This window comes from Lissotriton helveticus, chromosome 7 (assembly GCF_964261635.1).
Source record: "Lissotriton helveticus chromosome 7, aLisHel1.1, whole genome shotgun sequence".
NCBI classification, from domain to species: domain Eukaryota; kingdom Metazoa; phylum Chordata; class Amphibia; order Caudata; family Salamandridae; genus Lissotriton; species Lissotriton helveticus.
The window spans coordinates 1,182,570,697-1,182,593,853 of NC_136068.1; the positions used below are offsets into that span (position 1 = coordinate 1,182,570,697).

General features: G+C 42.3%; 1 long non-coding RNA gene across 1 annotated transcript in view; it reads right to left on the reverse strand.

Annotated features, from left to right (window-relative positions):
• Positions 1–14,924, reverse strand: part of LOC144770086 (uncharacterized) — a 29,160-nt gene extending 14,236 nt beyond the window's left edge. The window contains exons 1-3 of the long non-coding RNA XR_013598793.1: positions 14,805–14,924; positions 12,789–12,872; positions 10,095–10,154 (exon numbers count right to left, since the gene is read on the reverse strand). This is a non-coding gene — a long non-coding RNA (uncharacterized LOC144770086). The remainder of the gene's footprint in view (positions 1–10,094; positions 10,155–12,788; positions 12,873–14,804) is intronic.
• Positions 14,925–23,157: the final 8,233 nt, after the last annotated feature.

Sequence of the window (23,157 nt, forward strand, 5' to 3'; positions counted from 1 at the left end):
TTCCCCCTGCGCTCTCTGCAAAAGAATACGGCCTGCAGTGATTAAAAGAATCACGTGGGTCATTTGAAAGTCAGAGATTTAACCCGTGACCAAGGCTTGCAGAAGCAGAAACGTTGGGTAAAGGACGCCTATTGCCTTCGTGCTGTTCCACACAATAAATGAATTTACAACAACCCAGCCAGAGTCAGTGTGCCTCTTTGCCTCAAGGAGGGAATTTGAAGCTATTTACAACTGGAAGCCCCGCGCCAGCCTCACTGACCGCCCTTCTGGGTCCCGGTTCAAGTTGCGAGGCAATTTGTGTTTGGATATATATATATATATATATATATTTTTTTTTTATAGAGAGAGAGTACTATTCTATTTTTATATATGTATACTATACTGATGTTTAGCAAACGCTCTCTATCGTTACAAGCGGGATATTCCTCACACTATTTATTTTCTAGATGCGTCGATAAAGGAAATATTATGCAACTTTCTCTTTGATGATGACTTGCTAAGGAATTTGCAACCTATGGTATTTAGCAAAAATATTTTTATTAGTTGAGCTAAAAGATATTAATCAGTATAGATGTATACTTTTTCTATTTATTTGGTATATATATATCTGGATATATATATCGCTATATATATGTGTATATATATATATATATATATATAAAGTATTGTTTATATAATAGTAATAGGTATCTACTAGTTATATTTAATGGTATTTATTTTTATTTTAAGTAAGATATTATATATCTATATGTATATCTCTCTCTCTATCTATATATCTATATATATATTCACTGAAAAAACCATAGGTTAGAGACCATATATAGTTAGCTGGACATTTTATTGACATAAAACCAATGAAATTCCATATATAGTTAGTTGCACTAACTATATATCGCGCACCCGCAATCCACTGCTGATGATGTCACATATTACATCATTCATGACATGGTCAGTGACATCACTGATGACATCACTGATGACATCTCAAATGACATCACTGATGACATCACTGATGACATCATCCAGTGACTGTGTGTTTCTGTAAAGTTTAAATATGTTTTACATATTGAAGAATGAGTAGATGTATAACTGTCTGGACGAAGGATTTAGTAGGTGCATGACTGAATGTATGAGTGAGTGATTAAATGTGTCTCACTGAGTGCATGGGTTAGTGACTAAACTGTCTTAATTTGTGCATCATTATGTCTGTTTCTCTGTAAACTGCTGCATGTGTTGATCAGTAGCTATATGATTAACTATATGGGTTATTGATTGATTGTCCAAGTATTTGTATGGGAGACTGAGTGTGTGTGTGGCTGGCTGGGAGGTGTGTGACTCTGTGCAGATCAATGTGTACTTGTATCAATGATTGTATAAGAAAGTAAGTATCTGTTAGTATATGTTTGAAAATGTAAGGTGCTCTATGTTTAACTGTATAGACAAGAAAATGGAAGTGTGATTGATTCTTTACAGGACTGACTAGGTGTGTGAGTAACTCCATGGATGAGTGGCAGAGTGTGAGTGTCTGTATAGGTGTATGAGTGCATATGATAGTGTTGTAAAGATGAGTGATTGTATGTATGAATGATTGTATGGGTGAATGAGTGAATGTGTGTGTAGACGTAGGAATCAGTGAGTACGTATGTAGTAACTAGTATTGGTGTGTCAATGGTTTCAAAAATTATACTCTGTATTTAACACTGGGTGAAACAGAGGTTATATTAAAATGTGAGGAGATGCATTGTATTGTCACATGAATGATATCATCAGTGATGTGGTCATTGATGTCAAATGAGATGTCATCAGTGATGTCATCAGTGATGTCATTTGAGATGTCATCAGTGATGTCATCAGTGATGTCACTGACCATGTCATGAATGATGTAATATGTGACATCATCAGCAGTGGATTGCGGGTGCGCGATATATAGTTAGTGCAACTAACTATATATGGAATTTCATTGGTTTTATGTCAATAAAATGTCCAGCTAACTATATATGGTCTCTAACCTATGGTTTTTTCAGTGAATTTTCAAGGTTTTGTAAATGCAAATTCCTAACTATATATGGTCTATAACCTATGGTTTTTTCAGTGAATTTCAATGGTTTTTTAATAGCAAATATCATAAGCTGTCGAATGTCAAGTACGTGGTAAGTGAAAACATTTTCGTGTTTATGCACACTGATCTGCTTTGAATGGTGCCCCCCCCCCTCATTTCTATTAGGAGTACTCTCTCTTTGCACATAGTGAAGGGTAGTTAACGCAGGCCTTTGCCCCCGTTGTAATACGTCGTGCCTGCTTCTCTCTCCATTTGATTGATTGTTATCCAAGTATTTACTGTTTTAGAATTGGTTCTCTTTGGTTCATTCTCTATTTACAAACAAACACAGAGTCGCAATACTCTGTTTAGTCTTTGCAGATAACGAAAAATCGTGTAAAAAAAAAAGAAAAGGAATCGAGCAAAATCAGTAGGCCACTAATGGGATCTCTTTTTGACCTCGCTAAAATAGAAACATTAGGAACAACCCCTCATGACAAATACAAAACTAGTGAAATGAACTGAACTCCACACAATGATGGCTGCAAAACAGCTCGGCTCCGCCACCCACCCCGCCCAAAATAACGATAAAGAGCGGCTGCCATGATTGGTTGCAGAATGGCCACGACGGAGCTACGAAATGGTGCTGCTCTCATGCTAACCCCAGCTTCAGTCTGAAACATCCAGAAACACTGTAGACTACCAATTCGATCAGTTCCGGTAGCGCCCCAATGTAACCCGGTAGAGAAGAACTAGCCCTCCCCTCTTTGACTAATGGTTCTTGTTGCCTGTCCCTTCTGTTGTCATTTAACAGAACTATTTAGCCTGCTGAAAGGGGTTGTGTTCCGACCGCTGGTTGGTGGAGACATTTTGACTATATTCTGGACCTGCGTTGTCGCGTAATGCGTCATATGACGCGCCGCGTTAGCGCATCCGGAAGTCATCCGGGGCGCGCAGCGCGTAACGTAAGCATAACAAGTCATGTGACTTGTTAATAAAACTTTTCATTGGTTCATTTTACTTTTCTTATTCTAATGATGAAAGGCTTGGTCATATGACCTAAAAATTACGCTTTTTATTACTTCCGAACATTATTTTTTCTTAAATATATGTTATAATGTTCCAGGCTAATGTACTTTCCCGGAAAATTTACAACTGTCCTGCAAGTAAAATATATTCTTTTTTCGAGAAAAAGAGCGTTTCTTCGTCCCATGACGGAGCCGTTGAGCAAAAGAGGGTCGACCTGCTGTCTTAGTCGCCGATACGCCTGAATATGAGATTCTTATCGATCACTTTATGTTGCAGGAATAGAAAACACAACAGCCCTTGACCATTTATCTTTACTGCGTTCCTTCGTATTATACCTTTTACCCTTCATGTAATTGATCTGCTTTATTTCACTTGCCTTTTAATGATTCTAAAACAGTGACTATTATTAAAAACTTTACCAATGTATATACTACTACCATGTTTTCTTTTAAAAACCTTTATTGTGAAAATTTCATTATACAAATACGAGCCTATAACCACGTGGGCCGGCCACGGAGCAAACTGTAATCGTATATGATGAGTAGACATTTACACTGTAGAGGAACGTAACGGGCGGGCCATTAGGTTGCAAGAACTAAGGTGTCTAACAGTTACGGAATCGGTGGACGTACATTTTATAATTAAAATACGACAGGGCCAGTTACAATAAAATTATCTAGATATACATTTGCGGGCAAGTACCATGGGTGACGTTAATTCGAACTTTCAATAGTACAGTAATCAATAACACATCAGAACTTAATATCAATAGGGATGTCGAAATATTCAATCAATTCTCGTCCCCGCCCACCATGTGCTTCAAAACTGCATACGTATCTCGTGATTTCAAGGTTCTGCAACCAGTACACAACAAGGAGTTACGAGTCCCATTTATTCCGGCGCCATTTTGGGCGAGGACGGGCAGGTCCAGGATATAGTCAAAATGTCTCTACCAACCATCGACTATGATGATGTTCATATGCTGTATTTATTAGAGTAACACTCATCTGTCCACATGAAATTAATTTGCCACAATCTAAACATGTCATTTTAATCTTTCCAAAGTTCTTCTAAATATTTGGGACCGTTTCCCTTGCCTCTGATGCTGTCAGTGCCACTTCTTTGATGAATGTACTAGCAGGTCAGGGGTTCTCCTCCAAATCTCTCTTTTATGCAGCACTATAATTAATTGGTGCCACCTCTCCATATGACGATGCATGGTATAGTTACCATAACTATATTTTTTTTTGGTTCCTCTGGAGAGTTCATCGTGGCAGATGAAGCGTGTAACGTACCGGGCATTTACCTTTTTTTGCATGTACAGGAAAGGAAAAAAAAAACGAGCGTCCGAGTTCTAAGGTGTCCCAGGGCCATTTTAGTGGACCAGGCCCAAATCCAAAGAACAGGCCGCCATTTTGAGAGTCCTGTTGCAGCCGCCTGTCGCTGTAGCATCAAGAGCGGCCAAAACTCAGCTGAATGGCAACTGAAACGGTAAAGGGGCGCCCCACTACAGCAGACGAGCCTCCACCTAGGAAGGCCCGTTCACGCAGCCCCCCCCCCTTCGGGCACCCCACGCCGTTATTCGGAGCAGTATTGTAGGATGGCCACACCAGTGCGGCAACTTGCTAGACATCACCTCGGTGGTAACCGAATCTCAGCGCCTTTTGGTGTCTTCTCTTCAGAAAATATTGTTGCGCTGCCTTTGGCCCCATTCGCACATCGGTCCGCTACTGACGCCATCTCACAGGCTAATGGGGCGCCCCACGCCGAGTTTCAGCATTGTAGGATGACCACACCAGTACAGCAACTTGCTAGACACCACCTCGGTGCCATCCGGATTTTGGCATCTCAACGCCTAGTGGTGTCTTCTATTCGGAAAATATTGTTGCGCTGCCTTTGGCCCCATTCGCACATCGGTCCGCTACTGACACCATCTCACAGGCCAACAGGGCGCCCCACGCCGACTTTTACCATTGTAGGATGGCCACACCAGTGCCACAACTTGCTAGACACCACCTCGGTGCCATCCGGATCTTGGCATCTCAGCGCCTTGTGGTGTCTTTTATTCAGAAAACATTGTTGCGCTGCCTTTGGCCCCATTCGCACATCGGTCCGCTACTGACGCCATCTCACAGGCCAACGGGGCGCCCCACGCCGACTTTCAACATTGTAGGATGGCCACACCAGTGCACCTTACTAGACACCACCTTGGTGCCATCCGGATCTTGGCGCGTTGTGCTGCCTTCGGCCTATTCGCACATCGGTCCGCTACTGACGCCATCTCACAGGCTAATGGGGCGCCCCACGCCGAGTTTCAGCATTGTAGGATGACCACACCAGTACAGCAACTTGCTAGACATCACCTCGGTGCCATCCGGATCTCGGCGCCCCACTGCAGATGAAGTGCCTCTCAACTATGAAACCACCACGGTGACATCCGGATCTTGGCGCGTTGTGCTGCCTTCGGCCTATTCGCACATCGGTCCGCTACTGACGCCATCTCATAGGCTAGTGGGGCGCCCCACGCCGAGTTTCAGCATTGTAGGATGACCACACCAGTACAGCAACTTGCTAGACATCACCTCGGTGCCATCCGGATCTCGGCGCCCCACTGCAGATGAAGTGCCTCTCAACTATGAAACCACCACGGTGACATCCGGATCTTGGCGCCTTGTGCTGGTTCCGGCCTATTCACACATCGGTCCGCTACTGACGCCATCTCACAGGCTAATGGGGCGCCCCACGCCGAGTTTCAGCATTGTAGGATGACCACACCAGTACAGCAACTTGCTAGACATCACCTCGGTGCCATCCGGATCTTGGCATCTCAACGCCTAGTGGTATCTTCCATACAGAAAATATTGTTGCGCTGCCTTTGGCCCCATTCGCACATCGGTCCGCAACTGACACCATCTCACAGGCCAACAGGGCGCCCCACGCCGACTTTTACCATTGTAGGATGGCCACACCAGTACAGCAACTTGCTAGACATCACCTCGGTGCCATCCGGATCTTGGCATCTCAGCGCCTTGTGGTGTCAGTCAGAAAATATTGTTGCGCTGCCTTTGGCCCCATTCGCACATCAGTCCGCTACTGACACCATCTCACAGGCCAACAGGGCGCCCCACGCCGACTTTTACCATTGTAGGATGGCCACACCAGTGCCACAACTTGCTAGACACCACCTCGGTGCCATCCGGATCTTGGCATCTCAGCGCCTTGTGGTGTCTTCTATTCCGAAAATATTGTTGCGCTGCCTTTGGCCCCATTCGCACATCGGTCCGCTACTGACGCCATCTCACAGGCCAACGGGGCGCCCCACGCTGACTTTCAACATTGTAGGATGGCCACACCAGTGCGGCAACTTACTAGACACCACCTCGGTGCCATCCGGATCTTGGCGCGTTGTGCTGCCTTCGGCCTATTCGCACATCGGTCCGCTACTGACGCAAACTCACAGGCCAACGGGGCGCCTCACGCCGACTTTCAGCATTGTAGGATGGCCACACCAGTGCTGCAACTTGCTGGACACCACCTCGGTGCCATCCGGATCTTGGCGCGTTGTGTTGCCTTCGGCCTATTCGCACATCGGTCCGCTACTGACGCCGCCTCACGTGCCAACGTATTTTCTCCGCATTTTATACCCTATGCCGCATAACAGGTCATGTGACTTGTTTATAAAACTTTTCATTGGTTCATTTTACTTTTGGTTTCCTAATGATGGAAGGCTTGATCATATGACCTAAAAACAACACTTTTCATTGGATGAAAACTTTTTTTTTTTCCCAAACGATGAAAGCCCCACCTTGTTTCTGGATGTTTCAGACTGAAGCTGGCGTCAGCATGAGAGCACCACCATCTCGTAGCTCCGTCGTGGTCATTCCGCGAGCAATCATGGCAGCCGCTCCCCACCAGAAGCCTACAGGAGTCGGGGGCCCCCAAAACTTTTGATGAATCCTCAAGGCGGAGGGGACGCTTTCGAGAATGGGGTCCAAGACCTAGCAGACAAGCGTCCGATTTCCAAGGTGTCCCAGGGCCATTTCAGTGGACCAGGCCCAAAAAGGAAACAGCCTGCCGCCATTTTGAGAGTCCTGTGACAGCCGCCTATCGCTGCACCGCAAGAGTGGGCGCAACTCAGCTGAATTGCGGCTTTTGACACAGTGGACCAAAAACGGACGGAATGGCAACTGAAACGGTAAAGGGGCGCCCCACTACAACAGATGAGACTCCACCTGGAGAGGCCCGTTCACGCCGCCTCCCCCGGGGCGCCCCACGCCGTTATTCGGAGCAGCATTGTAGGATACCAAAACCAGTGCGGCAACTTACTGGACATCACCTTGGTGCCACCGTTCTGCTGCCTTGGAACTATTCGCACAACAGTTTGCTACTGATGACCCACCCCCCGCGACGCCCCACGCCAGAAATCTGGACGTTGTGCTGCGTTGGGACTATTCGCACAGCCGACCACTACTTCGTTGTTTTTCCCTAAAAATGTTTATATGTTATTACTGTTTTTGTTTTCTTGTATATATTTATAAGTTATTAAAGTTTTATAATCTTACTACTTTGTCGGAGTGCTATATATTTTTAATGTGACACATAATTGTAAAAACTTTGATGTACAAAGAGTCATCCCTGGAATCTTCCGCTTCAGGCTCGGTCCCCTCCCCAATCACAATACAGGATGGTTTTCAGATAATAGGAACGCGTCTGCTGTGACGGATCTCATCGAGTGTGGGCCTTGATCTACTATAACTCCTTTGAAGAGGGGTGATTCTTTACAGCTGGGGCCATAAACTACATCTGCAGGGCTAGCTGATACCCTAGGACCGGCCTGGACAATCGGACACAGAGGAAAAGGAGTGTCAGAGGGTGCGGTAGTGAATAGGGCGAAAGGGAGGTGTCGGGCGGGCACAGGGTGTGATTCTCAGGGAAGAGCAGCGCAGATGGGGGGAGATTTATTACCCATGCATAAGACAGAGAGCGGGGGTGACCACTGCCTGGGGGAGATGCTTGCGAGGGTGGGGAGCCATGCTAAGGATCGACAGCGTGCACAGAGTGGGTCTGGTCAAGGCATCTAAAATGACTGCCGTGCACGACAAAAGTGTGGCATTTGAAAAAAGACAAGATGGCGCAGACAATGTTTTTCAACACTTCCTGATTTCCTTCGAATCGAACGTTAACAGACGTTGGGGCATATTACCAAAGTTAAGCAATATTTATCCCTAACGATGCTTAGCAACGATTTTTTTACCGCTAAGCATCGTCAGAAATTATCGCAGATAAACCTTGCTATTATCAAGGTTTATCGCAAATACGATAAAAAACGACCGCAATGCATTAATATCGCTGAAAACTCAGCGATATTCATGCATTACCGAGCTAATGCTCTTAGCCATGTTATCCACCTCCCATTGGATAACATGGCTAAGAACTGCTCAGGGCAGGTGCTAGCTTTTGGAGATATTCGCGCTTATCGCGAATATTTCCAAAAGTTGATAATAGGAGATAGCGATGTTAGCGACTGTTTCCAGTCGCTAACATCTTGGCATGCCCACTTTGCATGTCATTAGTGATAAATATCACTCACATGCAAAGTGGGGCCCAAGATGGTCGCTATCTCCTACTAGCCGTCGCTAACTGGTGTTAGCAACAGCTAGGTAATACAGATATAATTTTATCTCCGCGAAGCGGAGCGCTGTTACAGATATATATCTTGTTTTTGAACGTTAATTTCTCAAAATCCACTGAAGCACATATATTGAGACCTAGCAAAGGCACATCGAGCTACCAGTCCCTACAATTTTGCCAAGTTTCGTGCAAATCCATTCAGCCGTTCGATTATTATTATTATTTTTTTTTTGCCCCGCGGGGCCCTTTTAAAACCTCCACATCAAACCTAAGAGGTCAAGGAGGATCTACTATGCCCCCTTATGGTCATTTGCCCCTTCGCTTTGGCCTCCTCTTGTCTCTCGATCCTACCGAGAGACAAGATGGCGGCCGCTACGGACTGTTTGCAATGTTTACAGACGCCGGAGAACCAATCAGCTTCGCAAACCTCCGTTACGCGAAGCGGAGCGCTGTTACAGATATATATCTTTTTTTGAACGTTAATTTCTCAAAATCCACTGGAGCACATATATTGAGACCTAGCAAAGGCACATCGGGCTACCAGTCCCTAATATTTTACTAAGTTTCGTGCAAATCCATTCAGCCGTTCGATTATTATTATTATTTTTTTTTTTTGCCCCGCGGGGCCCTTTTAAAACCTCCACATCAAACCTAGGGGGTCAGCGAGGATCTACTATGCCCCCTTATGGTCATTTGCCCCTTCGCTTTGGCCTCCTCTTGTCTCTCGATCCTACCGAGAGACAAGATGGCGGCCGCTACGGACTGTTTGGAATGTTCACAGACGCCGGAGAACCAATCAGCTTCGCTTCACAAAGCTCCGTACCGCGAAAAGTCCGCGAACCGGAGCGCTGCCCGGTCCGCTGTTACAGATATATATCTTTTTTTGAACGTTAATTTCTCAAAATCCACTGGAGCACATATATTGAGACCTAGCAAAGGCACATCGGGCTACCAGTCCCTACAATTTTGCCAAGTTTCGTGCAAATCCATTCAGCCGTTCGGGCTAAAAGTGAGGCCAACCGCCCTATGGAAAACTCAATGTTAAAAACACGTTTTGGGACCCCCCTTTTTTGTCGGCCCCCCCTTGACGAACCCCCCCCAAATTTTCAAGGGCTGCTCAGAAACAAAATGTGCCATTTTCCTGAAAATTTCAGCCAATTCCGTCCACAAACGCCAAAGTTATTAGACATAGAATTTTCAAAAATCCCATAGAGAAAAAATCCTAACTATATATACCTACTGGCGACCGCCAGTAGGTAATATACATATATATATATAGAGAGAGAGAGAGTGAGAGAGTTATATGCGCTTTTTATATATGTATACTATACAGATGTTTTGCAAACGCACTTTATTGTTACCGGTGGATAGATAAACAAAAGTTAGCTACTTTTACCTTGATGCTGTTTTGATAAGGAATTAGCAACTTGCGATATTCTAAGAAAGAATTGGCAACCTATGGAAAAGGAAAACAAGCATTAATAATGAATTTACATATTAGTATAAATTAAGCTTTTGTATTATAAGAAAGAATGTAAGTAAATAAAAGTTTTTAGTAAAGAGTACTAGTAGTATTGAGTAAGTCGTAAAGAATAGTGTAGTAGAGTATGTACTATAGTGTATGTAGATAAGTATGTATTAAACATTGTGTAGTAGAGAGAAGTAAAGAGTGTTGAGTCGAGTTTGTGTGTAGAGAGAGTGTGTGTGTAGAGAGTGTGTGTGTACAAGGTGTGTGTGTAGAGAGAGTGTGTGTAGAGTGTCTGTGTGTGGAGAGTGTATGTGTACAGATTGTGTGTGTAGAGTGTTTGTGCGTGTAGATAGTGGGTGTGTGTAGAGATTGTGTGTGTGTAGACAGTGTGTGTGTAGAGAGTGTGCGTGTAGAGAGTGTGCGTGTAGAGAGTGTACCACACTCTCTGTACCACACTCTCTGTTCCACACTCTCTGTACCACACTCTCTGTACCATATTCTATACAGAGTGTTATACAGAGAGTGTTACAAAGAGTTTGTTACACAGTGTGCATTGTAGAGATTGTATAAAAGAGTGTGTGGTAAAGTGTTGTAAAGAAGAGTGTGTGTTAAAGTGTTAGACAGTGTGTGTTAGACAGTGTTTTAGAGAGCGTTTGTTAGAGAGCGTGTGGTAGAGAGCGTGTATGTAAAGAGTGTGTATTTAAAGAGCATTGGTGTTAGAGAGTATGTGGTAAAGTGTGTGTTGTAAAGTGTGTGTGGTAGAGAGCGCATAGTAGAGAGTGTGTAAATGTACAAAGAGAGTGGTAACAGGGAGTGTGGTACAGAGAGTGTGGTACAGAGAGAGTGTGGTATAGACAGTGTGGTACAGAGTGTATGGTACAGAGTGTGATAAAGAGTGTGTGATAGTGTGTGTGTTGTAAAATGTCTGTAATAGAGAGTGCTTTGTAGAGAGTATATGGTAGAGAGTGTGGGATAAAGAGTATGATAAATAGTGTGTAGAAGAGTGTGTGTAGTAGAAAGTGTAGGGTAAAGACTGTAGCAGTGTGATTAAAGAGAAATAGCAAGTTATAAAAGTGTTGAGAAATGTTGACAATGCCTCACGTAAGTAACACCATAGGAGTATGCATATTTGCTCTCCCCTGCATGCTTTATTTTTCATCACTAAGAAAGTATACATATTTGTTTTTTGCGTGCATGCTTACTTTTTCATCATCAGCTATTGCCACCGAGAATATTTGTACCACACTCTCTGCACCACACTCTCTGCACCACACTGTTACAAAACAGAGTGGTATAGAGAGAGTGTGGAACAGAGAGTGTGGTACAGAGAGTGTGGTACAGAGAGTGTGGTACAGAGAGAGAGTGTGGTACAGAGAGAGTGTGTCTTAGAGAGCGTGTCTTAGAGAGCGTGTATTAGAGTGTGTAGTAAAGAGTGTGGTAGATAGTGTAGTAGAGTGTGTGTGTAGAGAGTATATGTGTAGAGAGTGTATGTGTAGAGTGCATGTGTAGAGAGTGCATAGTAGAGAGTGTGTGTGTGTACAAAGAGTGTGGTACAGATAATGTGGTACTGAGAGTGTGGTACAGAGAGAGTGTGGTAGAGAGTGTGGTGCAGAGTGTGATAACGAGTGTGTGATAGTGTGTGTGTTGTAAAAAGTCTGTAATAGAGAGTGCATTGTAGAGAGTATATGGTAGAGAGTGTGAGATAGAGAGTATGATAGATAGTGTGTAGAAGAGTGTGTGTAGTAGAAAGTGTAGGGTAAAGAGTGTAGCAGTGTGATTAACGAGAAATAGCAAGTTATGAAAGTGTTGAGAAATGTTGACAATGCCTCACGTAAGTAACACCATAGAAGTATGCATATTTGCTCTCCCCTGCATGCTTTATTTTTCATCACTATGAAAGTATACATATTTGTTTTTTGCGTGCATGCTTACTTTTTCATCATCAGCTATTGCCACAGAGAATATTTGTACCACACTCTCTGCACCACACTCTCTGCACCACACTCTCTGCTCCACACTCTCTGCACCACACTCTCTGCACTACACTGTTACAAACAGAGTGGTATACAGAGTGTGGTACAAAGGGTGTAGTACAGAGAGTGTGGTACAGAAAGTGTGGTACAGAGTGTGTGGTACAGAGAGAGTGTGGTACAGAGAGAGTGTGGTACAGAGAGAGTGTGGTACAGAGAGAGCGTGTCTTAAAGAGCGTGTCTTAGAGAGCGTGTCTTAGAGAGCGTGTATTAGAGTGTGTAGTAAAGAGTGTGGTCGATAGTGTAGTAGAGTGTGTGTGTAGAGAGTATATGTGTAGAGAGTGTACGTGTAGAGTGCATGTGTAGAGAGTGCGTGTGTAGAAAGTGCATGTGTAGAGAGTATGTGTAGAGAATGTATAATAAGAGTGCGTTCGTAAGTGTGGTAAAGTGTATGTTGTAGAGAGTGTGTGGTAGAGAGTGTGGTAGATAGTGTGTTGGTGAGAGTGTTTAAGAGTGTCTGTTGTATAGAGTGTGTAGGAAAATGTGTGTAGTACAGAATGCATAGTAGAGACTTACCTTAAAGAACCTGCAGTAAGTAACACAAGTAATAATATATGACTTTAAAAAAATTCACTTTAAATAATTAACTTACCGTGTTCTAGTAACGAATGTTAAAGATGTATAGTAGATGGTGCTCTTTAAAGAAATAGCTCGACTGTTTGCTTTTTCTGTGTGACTAAATAACAGTTAAAAAAATTAGTTTGCAAGTAAACAATATGTTAACGTTACGTAAAAAAAGCAAAGAGTATGTTACAAGAGGAAAGTGGCATGTGAAGGTTACAAAAGAGTACCAAAAGACAACAGGGATTTGATCAGGGCTGCCAGGGTGTCTAGCAGAACTTAACTAGGGGCAGTGAGGGGGGGGCATGCAGGGGGAGATTTAAGCATGGAGCGTCCGACGCAGTTTGGAGGAGACTGTGCGCAGGAGCAGAGGTTGAGGGAGGGGACTGGTGCGTGAGTTAGAGGGGCGTAAGGCCTTGTCCTTTCATCCTTCTGGAGCCGATTGGGATGGGGGTTTACTGCCGCGGGCGCTGGGGGGGACAATGCGGGGCTTCGGGCGCTGTCGAGAAAGGTGATTGCAGTAGAGGATGTGGGGATAGGCGAGGGCGATGGGGGCGGGGGGTGCCGCACAGACACGGGTGACAGTGTGACCGAGCAGAATACACGAGATAGCAAACGGTGCAATACAGTTGAAAGAGTGACATGTGTGCAAGTTACGAGAGAAAAAAAAGTACAATTAGAGGTATAATACTGCAATATATGTCAGACACTCAAGAACAAGAACAAACGTTAACGTTACGTAGGTGACGGTGGCACTTGTGCGAGTATAAAAAAAAAAGTGAGAGGTAGCAAAGAGTGTATTACAAGAGGAAAGTGGCGTGTGCAGGTTACAAAAGAGTACCAAAAGACAACAGGGATTCGATCAGGGCTGCCAGGGTGTCTAGCAGAACTTAACTAGGGGCAGTGAGGGGGGGGCATGCAGGGGGGGATTTAAGCATGGAGCGTCCGACGCTGTTCGGAGGAGACTGTGCGCAGGAGCAGAGATTGAGGGAGGGAACTGACACGTGATTAAGAGGAGCGTCAGGCACGGGCTTTTCATCCTTCTGGGGCCGATTTGGATGGGGGTTTACTGCCGCAGGCGCTGGGGGGACGACAATGCGGGGGGTCGGACGCTGGCAAGAAAGGTGATTGCAGTAGAGGATGTGGGGATAGGCGAGGGCGATGGGGGCGGGGGTTGCCGCACAGGCAAGGGTGACAGTGTGACCGAGCAGAATACACAAGGTAGCAAACGGTGCCATACAGTTCAAAGAGTGACATGTGTGCAGGTTACGAGTGAAAACAAAAGTACAATTAGAGGTATAATACTACAATATATGGCAGACACTTAAGAACAAGAACAAACGTTAACGTTACGTAGGTGATGGTGGCACTTGTGCAAGTATCAAAAATAATGTGAGAGGTAGCAAAGAGTGTGTTACAAGAGGAAAGTGGCATGTGCAGGTTACAAAAGAGTACTAAAAGACAACAGGGATTCGATCAGAGCTGCCAGGGCGCCTAGCAGAACTTAACTAGGGGCAGTGAGGGGGGCATGCAGGGGGAGATTTAAGCATGGAGCGTCCAACGCTGTTCGGAGAAGACTGTGCGAGCGCAAACAAATATTATACATTTTAATAGCAGAAATGGTATTAAAATAACCCCACACCCCCACTCTTACACGTGTTCCCATATAAAAATTCAGCAAAGTATTTAAATGATAATAACGTGTTCAGCACTGTAAACATAGGTTGATAAATCGACATAATGTAACAAGAAAAACTCTGTGACGATCCTAGAAAAGAAAGTGCTAAATATATTTCACTGCAAAGGATGAAGACATACTTTGTTAGAGATCTTGAAACAGTTGCATGATGGCGAACGCTCTCTTACAACTAATTATCAAAATTTGCTTTTAAAGTCTTTATTTAATACAAATCGCACGTTAAGTTTGTTACGAAAAGCAAAATTATAACATTGTTGCAATTATAAAAGGCAAAGAAATAATTAAGTTAACAAATGTAAAACAGTGACACAAAATGTTATTTTCATTGCCATTTAAGAAGTTACTTACTGTTCTGTAACAGAGATAGGGCAGCTCTCGAAGTGTACCGGATGGAGTTCTTTCAAGAAATGTTGAGAATGGTTGCTCTGGTAGTTTAAATACTGTAAAAGAGACAAAAAGGGCTGTTACTTCAATTAAATACCAAAAGAAGGCAACACGCAGCGTTGAAGAACAGCATGTAGGTAAGATGTGGTTGTCTAGCCGTATGTAAATGTTTGGGTGCGGTGCTTCCTTGTAACAATGAAAGGGATGTCTAGGCAAGAAGTGTATTTAATTGTTAGTGAGGATGTGCGAGTTACGTGTGAAGTGAATGTGAACGCGCGCTAGTAAAAAAAAAAAAGCGGCTCAAAGTTGTCTACGCATTTGCTTTTAAGTCGTGTTTTTAAAAAAACGATCGCAAGTGTATTCTAAAGTCCTTTATTAAAAGCATGCACTTCCAATACAAGCAAGTGTATAAAATAAATAAGCATTCTTACCTTAATGTTCTTTTTTCACGGCTTACTAACATATATCGAAACTACAGTCTTACATTAACTAACAAAGGCTACATAGTATTTTAAAAATAAACAGACAAATTTCAAATGACATTTACCTTAAATTTAGAAACATAGCATCATGCATACAATTTTAAACATTTGCTGCATACATATACGCACAAGTATTTTTTCCACCACATCATGTATGTATAACAGGAGCTGCTGTACAGTTGTAGTAAAATAAAGCAGTAAAAAATGGAAAAGATTACATTTGTTATTTTACATTTGCTAGCATGAACGCATGCATAGTACAGAAAGCAATTAATTCAACATGCGCGGTCCTTCGTAACAAGCTACGATCTACCTGCAAGCAGCAAAAAAAGCGTTTGTAATTTAAATGTAGAATAAAATGTAAGCGTACAAGTATCGGAATGAAAGAAAGCTAATAAAACATCTTATTATCGAATGTGTAACTTTATTTATTTAAAGAGACATTTTAGTATCTACGAACAAATTGTAACGAAAATCTTGTACTAAAAGATGTGGTTTTTTTACCTTTCGTATTATGGCGCTCAGCACGTAAGCTGTAGCTGTCGAGCCGTATGCAAATTGTAAGTCGGAGCATGTCCCTAAGGATGAAAGGACTGTAGGTGTGAGTTGTTAGGATTGTTAGTGGGGACGTGTGACTTATGCCCAAACCTAATAACAAAGCATGGTGTTAGTCTTACAGCGATGTGGCTCCAAGTTGTCTGCCTTGAAAAAAAAACCACATTAGATTACCTGACTTACGGTAACAGGAGCCGATGCACAGAGACGACACGAGCCATAGACGAGACGAAGTACACCTACAAAGAAACAGAAAATACATTACAGGAGCACAAAACAGAAGAAACGTTTTACAAACAAAACACGAGTCGGACACGAGCCAGAAGAGACCTGAAAAACAAAAATAAATAAATTACAAGAGCACAAAACAGAAGATGGCTAACACAGAAAGTACACGAGCAACAGTAGATAGCTTACCTGACTCACGCAAACAGCACAAACTGTATCGTGACGACACGAACCAGACACGAGCGGAGGTGCACCTAGAAATAAACAGAAAGTACATTACAGGAGCACAAAACAGAAGATACGTTTTACAAACAAGACACGAGCCGGACACGAGCCAGAAAAGACCTGAAAAACGAAAGTAAAAATACATTACAAGAGCACAAAACAGAAGCTGGCTAACACAGAAACTACAGGAGCAACAGTATACCTGAGAAACAATCTAATAAAACACAATCTAAAATAGCTTACATGACTCACGCCAACAGGAGTCGATGCACAGAGACGACACGAGCCATACACGAGCCGAAGTACACCTAGAAAAAACCCAGAAAAGACATTACAGGAGCACAAAACAGAAGATAAGTTTTACAAAGAAGACACGAGCCGGACACGAGCCAGAGGACACGAGCCACACACAAGCCGAATTACACCTAGAAAGACACAGAAAATACATTACAGGAGCACAAAACAGAAGATAAGTTTTACAAACACGACACGAACCGGACACGAGCCACAGGAGACCTGAAAAACAAAGGACAAAATACATTAAAATAGCACAAAAGAAAAGATGGCTAACACAGAAAGTACACGTAAAAGTCGCACTTACCTTAATCTTGATGCGTCACGTACAGTTCATTGGAGAAATCTCTCGAAGATATCGCCGACCGCTGCTTAAATAAAAAAACTTGCCCCACCCTGACGTTGTAAAATAAGATACTTTCCCCAAAATAAGAGTAACAGCACTTTCGACAAAAAGACATGCATACCAATATTATAAAACACAATCTAATTATGTAAACGAAACTAATAGTCATAACAATAAAAATTAGGCACAATCCCCATTAAAAAAACACAAACACATTTAACAATACAAAGATTAAATTGTCATAAAAGCACACTATACAAACTACAGTTACATTAAAGAAGCAGATAAAAGTATACACACATTACACTTATCTTTAGACACGAGCTGGACACGAGCTATGGGAAACTTGCAAAAACAAAATAAAAAATACAGTACAAGAGCCGAAAACAGAAGATGGCTAACACAGAAAGTACACGCAAAAGTCGCACTTACCTTAGTCTTGCTGCGTCACGTACCGTTGATCAGAGAACTCTCTCGAAGATATCGCCAACCGCTGATTCAATAAAAAAAAGTGCCCCCGACGTTGTAAAATAAGATACTCCCCCAAAATCAGAGTAACAGCACTTTCGACAAAAAGATGTACATATCAATATTATAAAACACAATCTAATTATCAAGATAAAACTAATAGTCATAACAATAAAAAGTAAGCACAATCCACATTAAAAAGAAAAAAAACACATTTCGCAATACAAACATTACATTGTCATAAAAGCGCACTATACAAACTACAGTCACATTAGAGAAGCAGATAAAAGTATACAAACATTACACTTACCTTAATCTCTTTGCGTCACATTCTGTTCATTCCAGAACTGTCCCAAACTTAACAGCAATTCAATCTCTAAAAAGTCAATTACTAATCTAATAAAACACAATCTAACATAGCTTACCTGACTCTGCACATAGATGACACGGGCAACGCTGGACCTGGAAAAAAAGACAAAAATACATTAAATTAGCAACATTGAACAGATGGCTTACCTTAAACACGAAAACAGGAGCATACATACCGTTGAAACCACTCCGTGCAAACCGCTGCACATAGACGACACGGGCAACGCTGGACCTGTGAAAAAAAGACAAAAATACATTAAATTAGCAACATTGAACAGATGGCTTACCTTAAACACGAAAACAGGAGCATACATACCGTCGAAAGCACTCCGTGCAAACCACTGCACATAGACGACACGGCAACGCTGGACCTGTGAAAAAAAGACAAAAAAACATTAAATGAGGAATATTGAACAGATGGCTTACCTTAAACACGAAAACCGGAGCATACATACCTTTGAAACCACTCCGTGCAAACCGCTGCACATAGACGACACGGGCAACGCTGGACCTGGGAAAAAAGACAAAAAAACATTAAATGAGGAATATTGAACAGATGGCTTACCTTAAACACGAAAACAGGAGCATACATTTCGTTGAAACCACTCAATGCAAACCGCGGCACATAGACGACACGGGCAATGCTGGACCTGTGAAAAAAAGACAACAATACATTAAATTAGGAATATTGAACAGATGGCTTACCTTAAACACGAAAACCGGAGCATACATACCGTTGAAACCACTCCGTGCAAACCGCTGCACATAGACGACACTGGCAACGCTGGACCTGGGAAAAAAAGACAAAAAAACATTAAACTAGGAATATTGAACAGATGGCTTACCTTTAACACGAAAACAGGAGCATACATACCGTTGAAACAACTCCGTGCAAGGCGCTGCACATAGACGACACGGGCAACGCTGGACCTGGGGAAAAAAGACAAAAATACATTAAATTAGGAATATTGAACAGATGGCTTACCTTAAACACGAAAACAGGAGCATACATACCGTTGAAACAACTCCGTGCAAGGCGCTGCACATAGACGACACGGGCAACGCTGGACCTGGGGAAAAAAGACAAAAATACATTAAATTAGGAATATTGAACAGATGGCTTACCTTAAAAACGAAAACAGGAGCATACATACCGTCGAAACCACTCCGTCCAAACCGCTGCACATAGACGACACGGGCAACGCTGGACCTGTGAAAAAAAGACAAAAATACATTAAATTAATGATATTGAACAGATGGCTTACCTTAAACACGAAAACAGGAGCATACATACCGTTGAATACCACTCCGTGCAAACCGCTGCACATAGACGACACGGGCAACGCAGGACCTGTGAAAAAAAGACAAAAAAACATTAAATGAGGAATATTGAACAGATGGCTTACCTTAAACAAGAAAACCGGAGCATACATACCGTTGAAACCACTCCGTGCAAACCGCTGCACATAGACAACACGGGCAACGCTGGACCTGGGGAAAAAAAAGACAAAAAAAGATTAAATTAGGAATATTGAACACATGGCTTACCTTAAACACGAAAACAGGAGCATGCATACCGTTGAAACCACTCCGAGCAAACCGCTGCACATAGACGACACGGGCAATGCTGGACCTGGGAAAAAAAGACAAAAATACATTAAATTAGCAAGATAGAAACAAACAAACAAACAACAAGAGACTGGTGGATAAAAGATTAGACAAGAAACAAACACGGACAAAATACAAAATGGCTTACCTGCCCCAAAATAGCACGTACATCCCAGCAAGGAAGAAACAAAATAAACAGGAGAACGGCCCTGTAAAAAAAAAATAAAAAAAAAAATAAACGCCCACCACTAAAAAAGGGACAGGGCTTAAAAAGAAGAAAGAACAGAAAGAAATACGCCCCCAAATCGCCTAAAGACGGGGCTTGAACCAAGTGACGCCCCTCTCCTCCAATGGCTGGCCTCCGTTTAGGAAGCCAGCCAATGGAAAAGAGAGGCGGGTTCAAGCCCTTTACTAGAAAACATTAAATCTCTGACCGAGACTGCGCAAGCGCAGCGTACGGTCCTCGACCTAAAAAGGGTGTTAATTTTGTCTTGTCTGATTTGTGTCAGGAGGAATTTATTATTATTAAGGAGAAATTATCTAATGCCCCTTTCTTACAGAGCTTTGACACCAGTCTGAAATCGATTTTAACAACTGATGCGAGCGTGAAAGGCCTTAGCGCTGTTTTGCAACAGCTTGGACCACACGGGATGAGAACTGTCATGTTTCTTTCTCGTAGTCTAAGAGAGCCAGAGACAAGATACTCCGAGGTGGAGCATGAATCTTTGCCCATTTTTTGGGCTGTAAAAATACTAAAGAGGTTTTTGTTGGGTGTTGATTTTGAGATAAGATCAGACCACAAGCCTTTGGTGGAGATCTTTGAAAGTAAAGGTTTGGATAAGATATCTAGCCGCATAACCAAATGGATAATTGGACTTCAAGAGTATTCTTTTACCCTCAAGTACATTCCTGGAGCTGATAATACGATCGCTGATGTTTTTTCAAGGTGGTTTCTGGTGAATGTGGTGAAAATGACGAAGGTGATGAAAGTTGTGAGTGGGTGTGTGCAGTTGAGCTTAATCATATTTCTGAAGAGAAATGGACTAGTGAGTTAGCTAAGAATATTAATCTCAAAGAAGTTATGACTCTGATTCAGGGTAAGTGGTCCAGTGCAAAAGCTGGTTCTGATGCGACCAAACCTTTCTGGAGTGTAAAGGATGAACTTTCTGTTGACATGGATATTTTGTTTTGTGGTTCCAAGTTAATTCCTCCAATGAGTCTCAGGAACGAGTTGATAAATTTGGCGAATGTTAGTCATCCTGGGATCACCAAGACCAAAGAAAGGTTACGCTCATCATACTGGTGGCCAGGTATGGATAAACTTATTGAGAGGGAAATTTGTGACTGTATCACATGCAGTTTGAGTGCTAAATCTAAATTGCCTAGATTGCAACCAATGATTGTCGACCGAAATCTCCATGGGATGATATTGTTCTTGACATCATAGAACCCATCAATAACTCTGGTTCTCACGTTTTTCTGTTAGTCATAGTTGACTTGTACTCTCGTTGGCCTGAGGTATTTCTTTTGTCTAGTACTGATTCAGCAAACATTATCAAATGTTAAAAAAAATTGTTTGCAAGAGAGGGCATGCCTAAGTCAATTTTATCAGTCAATGGAGTCCAATTTGTCTCCAAGGAAATTAAAGAATTTTTAACGTCACGTGGTATTTTGCACAAAATATGTTCCCTCTATCATCCCGAGGCCAATTGGATTTTTAGAGAGGTTCAATAGGATTATTAAAGAAACCATAACCCTTGCTAAATCCCTGTCGCTAGATTGGAAATGTGAAATAAAAAAAAAAATAGAAGAGTATAGTAGAACACCTCATTCCACTACAGGGAAAACTCAATTCTTTCTTTTTCGCAAGAGAATTCCCAACTCGCATCTTGAACCCAGTTGGGTCAATGATTATAGTTTAAGCAAGGGTAAAGAATACATGTGTAATGAGGATGATCTCAAAGAAAGGGAACATCATAAGGTTCTGCAAAGAAAGTTTAATTTTGATAAGAGAAAATCGGTTAAGTTGGTGAAAGTCAATGCTGGTGATTTGGCGGTGTTTAAAAAACCTGGGCAGATTGGGAATGCGAGTCTTAAATATTTTGAACCCTTACGAGTTATTAAAGTTTTCAGGAATGCTGTGAAAACTCAAGACCATCGGGTGTGGAATCTCAATAGAGTTGTTGTGTTAAAAAATGGACACATGGACATGGAGGATGAGAATTGTGATCTTGGTCACAAAATAATCAAGAATTCAGCTACGAAGAACCAAGCTGCTTCTGATTCGGATCTCCGGTGCTCCTCGAGGATTACAAAACGTCCATGTTATCTTAAAGAGTATATTTAGCATTTTAGTATTTTCTCTGTTCTGTAGTTTCAGAGCCTTCTGTATTGTTTTTTTGTTCTTTTTCTCATTCTGAGGAAGGGAGATGTGTGGAATCCACCTGCATGGCAGAGTAGAATGCATGGGTTATGGTTACCACGCATGACATAGTAGAATGTAGAATATTGGGGGGTCATTGTGTTGTGATCTGAACTGTACTGTATCAGTTGGAGCTGATCTGGAAGGCAGGTTGGATGGGATCTTCAATGGAGAATAAACCTACTTTCAAACCTACTTTGATGTGAGCCTGCATCTTTCATGACATGACAGTTAAAACTGCGCACAGACACAGCAGTGGCAGGTCTGAGATACCTTTGAAAAGCTACTTGTGTAGGTGGCACAACCAGTTCTGCAGGCCCACTAATACCATTTGATTTACAGGCCCTGAGCACACACAGTGCACTGTACTTACTAGCAAATTAAATATGCCAATCATAGGAAACCAATCATAACACAATTTACAGTAGGAGCACTTGCACTTTAGCACTGAATAGCAAAATTATTCTCTATGGGATTTATGCATTCCAGCAGCAAGGTGAAAAAGAGTTAATGGTATTTTACTTATTTACCCAAAATTTCATTTGTATTATATTGTGGCCGTTTTACTCTTTCTCTTTGGTTCGCCTGCAATTTCCTAACCACTGTGTAAAGTCAATTCCTCCTTTTTCAGTGCTCATATCCTTGCTCTCCTAATAGTATTCAATTTAATCAACCACAGAAGTTCTTACAAAATAAAGGGCATCCACCCCTTAGAGTGGTAAAAATGGAAGGAGGAATTTATATTTTACCTGTAAGCCATTGATGCTGAAAGAATGCAAGTGGAGATAAGGAAAATAACAAAAACAATGATTCAGCACTCCAACATGTGCAAAGATTAGTATGTTCTATAAGTACAAGTAAAGTGAAGAGAAGCTGATTCTTGTTTCTTTGTTTCCTTATTGAATTTTTTTTTCTTAAAAACGACCGTAGCCAACACATTTCGACCCAAAAGGTCTTCCTCAGGGCAATAACAATAACAGTAGTCTATCTTAGTTCATTAAGATCATTTTCTGGTGTTCACCTTGGTCCCTCACTCTAGCTAGGAGTGCCAGTTGGACCTCTTATTCCTTGAGTACACCAACAAAGTAAATGTCGCTTTTGGAGTGACTTCTTAATGGACTATTCCAAAGGATTCATATCAGTGTAGGCATTGTTTTTTTTAGCCCTTGTATGTTTTGTTCTATATAAGAATCGTTCCTGTCGCATAGCCAAAATCCATGATGATTTTGGCTACGTGGCGGGAGCAGTTCTTGGCTTCGGGTGACAGGGAAATTGGCTCTAAGTACATGAGGCCTCTCCTGAGGTGTGCAGCTTTCGGTC